We start from the raw sequence: 7,610 nt of genomic DNA, 5'->3' as shown, positions 1-7,610 counted from the left end.
GAACTTAAGAAGTTCTTGGTTTTTGTGTTTGATAACCCTCTGGGAAGTTAAGAAGTTCATGGTTTCTGTGTTTGATAACCTCTTGGGAAGTTAAGAAGTTCCTGGTTTCTGTGTTTGATAACCTCCTGAGAAGTTGAAGAATTGAGTATCTGTATTGGATTAGAGAAAAGACGGGTTTTCATCCCATTGGCAAGAGTTATATTTTTCATATGTCCACCACTACCACATGATAAAAATGCATTTTGGCTTTCAAACCGGCCTATAGTCCTTACCGAAAGAAACATCATGGGGGCAGATATCATCTTGAAGTTTCTCAAAATCAGTGGCAGTCATGTATTTTTTATTAAGTGTATATCATTTTGAAGTTTCCTAAATCAGTGGCAGTCATGTAAATTATATAGAATAGGTTTTATTTTATGTTTATTTGTTTGCAAAGAACAGGTGCACATAATTTCCATCCATAGACTTCTACAGCAATAACATGTCATATGCAGCCAAAATTAAAGCAGTCTATAGATTATGTTCCATGATAAACTTCCACGCAAATTAAAGCAGTCTGTCATTGTACATTAAAATTAAAGCAGTCTATAGACAATGTCAAACAATAAGAAATCAACCCATTCAATAATAACTTGAGTACTACTTATATTCAGTACTGATGCATCTGTATCAAGCAACATTCACAATTCATGCATCTATAAAAAAAACCATGTACAAAACCAGCTCATTCAATAATAACCTGTAATAGTTTAAACATACATAATTCAAAATGCAATAGAGTGACCATAACATAAAAAGTTCATATGAAATGCAGAACAATGTTTAATTACAAGTGCTAGCGACTTAGGTAGGCCTCCCACAACTGCGTCGCTATGGCATCTCGCAGATTGACATCACGTCATGATCAACCAATTCAGACACACATGCACAATGCAAGCAGTAAGTGTCACGACCCCGTTCCCTGACCCCCGCTGTCTTATACCGGAGGATGACAGAGCATGGGATCGCGAACGTCACTCAGGTGGGAGTGGCTCAACGCATAATAAATTTGGAATCAAAGCAAACCACGAAATAAAGCAAAACTCATACAAACAATAACAAAAACTGAGCAATTAAAACCCTTTATATATACATTCAGTCTCCAAAATTCTGTTACAATAAGTTCAAGGAACTACCGGCTTGATTACAAAATTCCAAAATTATTCAAAATAGAGTATAACACATCCATCAGGCACCTACTGTCAAAAGAGTCACTAGCCAAAGCTTTAAACTTTGGAACGCCTGCCACCGCCGTTCAGCTGTCCTCCCAAGGATATTAGGTCTTACTATACACAATGGGGAAAAAGAGGGGTATGAGCTAAAGGCTCAGTAAGTAGGTCAGTGACCTTGCATTCCAACGTATTTGCACACATACAGGATAGCAGATTCACCACTATTACAGTTCATACAGTATCACAGACTAAAGTCAGACATCAATGTATACAGACATAATGAACAGAATTAATGTTCAGATCTTAGGACTTTCGATGTTCCATGAGTCAATAGTTACACAAATACTTATCACAATCATACAGTCAGAAGCTCAGCTAGAGCATGCAGTTCATTCAAACAGAAACAAAAAGTGCTTACTTTGAAGTAGAAGTTACATCGATCAGGTTAAGGCAGTCCTGTAACTTGGAACTACCAATGGATGACCCATTTCGTAATGGTCAGAATGATAAGCATCAGAATCATATAACAGAAATGCAGTATCCACTACCAATAGAGGATCCATTACGTAGTGCCTAGAATCATAAGCATCATAATCAAATAACAGAAATACAGTATCCACTACCAATGGAGGACCCATTGCGTAGTGCCCAGAATCATAAGCATCAGAATCAAATAACAGAAATGCAGTATCCACTATCAATGGAGGATCCATTATGTAGTGCTTAGAATCATAAGCATCATAATCAAATAACATAAATACAGTATCCACTACCCATGGATGACCCATTGCGTAGTGCTCAGAATCATAAGCATTAGAATTAGATAACAGAAATGCAGTATCCACTACCAATGGAGGACCCATTGCGTAGTGCCCAGAATCATAAGCATCGGTATCATAAATAGAATCAGATAACAGAATCAGACAGTATTAGTATCACATGAGGACAGTTCCTGCAATTTTAGGCAGTGACATCCTATAAAAAACAGGGTCATAACTCTCAATTTGTTTAGAATTTAAAGATAGTTTCAAAACCAATTTTATGCTAGACATAGCTGTCTTTCAAATAAGGGTGGTTTGAGAGTAATTGGACCTTATTTGGCCCCTCAAAAAACAAAAGAACAGTGACACTTCATCTGAAAACTGTTGTGTAGTAAAGACGATGACATATCTTTGAAATTTTGTCCATAACTCGAAATCAAAAAAGAATTTCCAAAAGTGCTAAACGTGTGAGTTCAAGCTAACTTATAGAATTTTCAAATGGTAGTGGTTTGGACGAAAATGGGTTCCATTTGATCATTAAAAACTTGTGGCAACAGATGCGAAAATTCTGAGTTTCTGTGAAATCTGTCAACAGTGACATATCCACACTTTTTAGAATATAAATCTCCAATTATGCAGAATTTGGACAAGACTAAAACATGAAAATTGTAGTACGCTCGTGTATCTTTCAAATGGCTGTAATTTCAAGTTTTTTGGACTTCATTTGGCCAAACAAAACTTCAGTGCAACAAGAGTGATATTTATGGAAATTGGTAGGATTTGTCAACAATGACAGGTGCATAAAATGAAGCACAACTTTCAAATTCTTCAGAATTTCAGCTAGGCCCAAACATGAAGATTAAAATAGACTCAGAGACCTTTCCAATGGTGGCAATTTGAGGCAATTCCGACAGCATTTGAAGGGTCAAACATGTATTACAAAATTATGCACAGTCCCTGGATTTTCATGTCACAGTCATAACATGCTTTAAAGATTTGTTCATAGCTTCAAATTTTCATTAGCAATCAACATGAACGCTTTAACACATAATAGATACATATGCCCCATTGATTCACAAGCTTTTCCCCAATAAAATTGGAGGGTTTCATTATTCATCTCATCATACAAAGGCAAGCCATTGTTGCTCGAAAAATCATAACAAAACAGTCACAATGTCATTTATCATGATAATCGATTTGCCCTTTAACTCATGCCAAATCTTGTCATAAACTTCTCTCCATTTTCATTAGATACATATAGGCACACGATCACAGATTTTTTTATTAAAATCAGGAAGATTTGGGGCTTACTCAGGTCATGCCAAGACAAGCTATGTTGCTGGAAAATCACAATGCAACAGTGTGCATAAGCTCTCATTACACATGGTCATTTTATGTGTAAGACAGTCTAAAGAATTCGCCGACCCCAAATATTTGGGAAAAGGCTCTCATGATGATGTTGAGTACAGTATCACGAGTAACAACTAAAAAGAGTTCGAGATGAAATTTCAGAATTTTTTTTCATAGTTCTGGTAAGTCTAGAATTCAATATTAAATTATGACTGAAATTGAATCAAATTCCTTCTAAGATAAACAAAACACTCAATTTCAGTATGAGAAATTATAATGTAATAATGAAGAATCAGTGTAAAACCACTAGAATCATGGATTAAACATGAGTATATGAAACTAAGAACTAATATCACAACCAGGAGAGCTTTTCTACCACAAAAAGAGGAAAAAAAAAAGAAGTAGAAATATAATATAAGCAGAGAAACAAGCTGAAATTTCACGTAATGACTCGAACATACCCATAAAACCCTAGATATTTCCAATGTTTAAACTCAGATAAAAGCTTAAAAATCAATTAATTGATCAGAGAGAATCTCATAAAGCCCTAAAAATGGTTAGGGAGAAGCCCTAGAATTAGTTTTGGTTTTCATGTTCAGATCTAGGAGATCCGAGCTCAATCCAAGTTTTTGAGAGATGAAATTTACAGGTGTAGGCTCTTTGGTACCGGTTAAAATTATAATTTTGTAAAAAAAACGCACTTCCATTTTAGCCCTTTTTTTTTTTGTTAAAAAGGAAACGAGAAGGGAGCTGTAAAAATAATTCTCAATTTCCCATTCTCACAAAATTCAAAAGAAACAGGTATGTGTGTGATTAGAGCTCAATGAGGTTTTTTTATGCACTTTCATACTCTGATCAGAACTCTGTGATTCAAACAAGAAAACGAAAATCATAGTTCCTAGATCTGAACATAAAAATCATAGCTCAAAGATCAAGCAACCCTAAACTCGAAGAAGAGATAGAGAGAGAAAGATTACGAAAATCTCAAAAGTCAATGGCATACCTCAGTGGCTACTCGAAGAACAGAGGGGCGTGCTGCAAAAAGAGGGGTGCTCGACGAAGGGGTGCTCAGCGAAGAGGAGTGCTCAGCGTGAAAAGCTGTGCTCAGCAAAGAAGGCTGCTCAGCATGGAAAGCTTCTCAGCGGAAAAGGGGTTCTACAGTTAGGGTTATCTCGAAGGGGTACTGCAGCTAGAGTTATCAAAGTAGGAAGTATCGAACTTCCTATTTTGAGTTCCAACCTTTGGGTCGGAACTTTTTTTAAACGGGAGATGGGAAGATGCAAACTTCTTATATGAAGTTCTTTTATTTTATCAAACACAAGAAGTTGGACACTTCTAATAACTTCTCAACTTCCTGAAGTGTCTTCCTGTTATCAAACACGCCCCAAGTGTCAGACTGAATTTTTAAAGACAGAATTTCGGATGTGATCATGTGGTCCACCACTTCTGATGAGGTCTAGCAGTCCAAGTACTAGATCAGGGGGGAATTTTGAGGCAAAAATAAAAACTCAACAGAAAAAAGGGACCCCAGAGTAAAATATGAAAATTTTGGGATTATATTTTAATACTAAAATGTAGGATTTTTACGTTAACTATCCTTGGACCTTTAGGATTCAGTCGAAAAAAATAAAAGAAATGGATTTGGCGTACTTAAGATAACTAGATCTGACCCATCCAAAAATAAGACAGCGGGCTTGATTTTTTTTATTTTTCTTTTGACAGATTCAGGATCGTATCCTAGTTTTTTCCTTTTTGTAGGTTGGAGATTATCCTCAATTTGGAGTCCTAACAATACTGGTTGATAGGAATTTTGGTCGATAGGAATCTTGGTAGAAATTGTTGGATTGAAGGGGATTCTTTAAATATTATTAGATGGTCTAACAAAGAACGGAAGGTCCCTTGGGAGCTTCAATCCCTCTGGTTGCAGGTTATAGATTTGGTAGAAGTTTTATCAGTTTCTTTCGCCCATGTGTATCATGAAGCAAACACTTTAGCAGATTCTTTGAGTAACGGTGGTGCTTCTTTACCTTCTCTTGTTATCTCTAGTGATGTAACTTCCTTTTCTTAATAAAAATAAAAGTTACGAACATTTGTCAAAAAAAAAAAAAAAATACTAACGGTTGTTTTGCTCTAGGAAGCCAGGATACATTTTGGTTCCTCTTATAAGCTTTTCTAGAGCGGGACCTTGGGATAAGATGGGGATGATGATTGATATGATCTTTTCAAGAATATTTATTTTCTTAAATATTATAATTATAGTATCTTAAGAAAGATTACGAGAACTATCAAATTTGAAGTCCTAAAATATTTGATAATCCTTTTTGCCATGCTTTAGAAACTTGGTTATTTCTACATATTACACACGAAATGCAATCTGAATCACTAGTTGCTATTGAGAAATTTCATTTTTATAAAAATCTGCTACCTATGAGTTTTGCTTATCGAACCGAATAAACAATCTGATCCCACTGGACCACCCCCAAACATAGACCCAGAAGAGATAATGCCATCATCTAGCACGTTCATTACTCTCTTTAGAAATCTATGGATTTTGGCATGCATAGACTGTCTAAAAACTGGCCGATTCGACTCAGGGTTGTACGCTTGGGAGCTAGGTGATTTTGGCAAAATAAAAAAATAAAAAAATTTCTTGCTAAAAATTGGGAAAGTTATATATACCCCCGACCTTACTTTTTTAGGCATGTCAATACTTTTTTAAATCATACTACTGATTCCAATATTATTTATTTTTGTATCTACCCAAGTGAGAAAGCAGTTTTTTTCTAACAAAAACACCACCATGTATGAACCTACATTCTTTCCCATCCCTATAGTTCTTTTCTAATGAAGATACCCCCATGTATGAACCCACATTCTTTCCTATCCCCTTGCTCTCTCTCAGGGCGTCAAAAATTTTACAGCGTCCATCTATACATATTTGATATTTGATATTGATTCTCTCTAAAAAATTTTAGATAATTTTTTTAAGATGTCCTCTTTCTAAACATTTGAGATAGTTTCTCTATCTAAAAATTTGAAATTTGAGATAGTTTTGCTATCTGAGATAGTTTTGAAAAAGTGAAACGATATTAAATATACAGGTATTTTCATTTTAAAAAGATTACTTTCTTACTTGAGAGGAAGATGCAAAAGTAATAATATTGGAGTTAATGGTACGGTTTAAAAAGTATTGAGGTGGGGCATTACCTAGAAAGCATGGTCTAGAGGATATCTATAATTTTCCCCTGCTCTGACTCAAGACTTGCGAGTCTGGCAATCACGAGAGTGGGCCAGCTAACAAGTCGGAGCTTGAGCATGACTTTAAGGCATGGTGAAGTGTGCCCGACGAGTCAGTGCCCTGAGTCCGACTTTTTAAACACCGGAATAAACACATTGAAGTGTGCCGTAAAAGAGTTAGTTACAGATGTTCTCCATGTGAAATTCAAATGCTTGCATTTGAATTCCAACTGGAAGGCATCAGTTTTTCCATTTCATTAGGATATTTAGCCCTTACAGATTTCGAATTCCCTTCTGTACTTACCACTTCAATTTTCAAATTTCTAAGCAATGGGGAGAATTTGTTAGCAATGAGAGGGGATCAATTTTTGCAAGGAGAATAAGAGATTCCATTTAGCATCAATCGATATGTATTTCACGGTTATGCCGTGTTGGTCAACCCAAGTAAGATTATTGGGCCCGTGGACATTTAAGTATTCTCCATGTACTAAAAAGAAAAAGTATATATAAGGTTGAGGCCCCAAACAATCAAATTAAGGCTCACCTCAAAAAATCAATATAAGTTGTTTTGATGCTGAAAAACCCTCGAATAGAATCATCTTGATCTTGAGATACATGGACATAAAAAAAATAGACTTCAAGTCCTGAAAATAATGCATCTTCTAATGCATTATCTAGACAATCCATTTTCAAGATTTTCAAGTGTTCAAAGATCTACTTGATATACACTACTTTTTTAAGCTAGAAATTTCATAATTAGATATGAAAATAAATTTTCAATCCATCATAAAGAATTTCAGTGCTGAAACAACTTCTTTCGATACTATTTGAAGGCGATCCTTACTTTGATTGTTTAAGGCCTCAGCCTTATATAACCCACATCCTTTACTAAATCAGAAACTTAATTAAAGAGAGAGAACCATGAAAAGCCAAAACAAAAACAACTCTCAAGTATCTGAAAGTTCATATCAAATTTAAACTGAAGTTCACTAAACAATCTGGCATATGTGATTTTAGAATTATATCACTTGGGCCATAACTATTAATACCT

The 7,610-nt window shown here is 35.3% G+C and overlaps 1 long non-coding RNA gene across 1 annotated transcript; it reads right to left on the bottom strand.

Annotated features, from left to right (window-relative positions):
• Positions 1-1,105: 1,105 nt before the first annotated feature.
• LOC148783048 (uncharacterized) lies at positions 1,106-5,933 on the bottom strand. Its single transcript, XR_016048874.1, has 2 exons — positions 4,326-5,933; positions 1,106-1,325 (listed from the first exon to the last, which is right to left on the bottom strand). It is a non-coding gene; the product is annotated as an uncharacterized LOC148783048 (long non-coding RNA).
• Positions 5,934-7,610: the final 1,677 nt, after the last annotated feature.

Source organism: Amborella trichopoda, chromosome 2 (genome assembly GCF_054954075.1).
Source record: "Amborella trichopoda isolate Santa Cruz 75 chromosome 2, AtrichopodaSantaCruz75HAP2 v2.0, whole genome shotgun sequence".
In the NCBI taxonomy this organism is placed as follows: Eukaryota; Viridiplantae; Streptophyta; class Magnoliopsida; order Amborellales; family Amborellaceae; genus Amborella; species Amborella trichopoda.
Note: the sequence above shows the minus strand (reverse complement) of the source record. Positions and strands in the feature narration are given on the sequence as shown.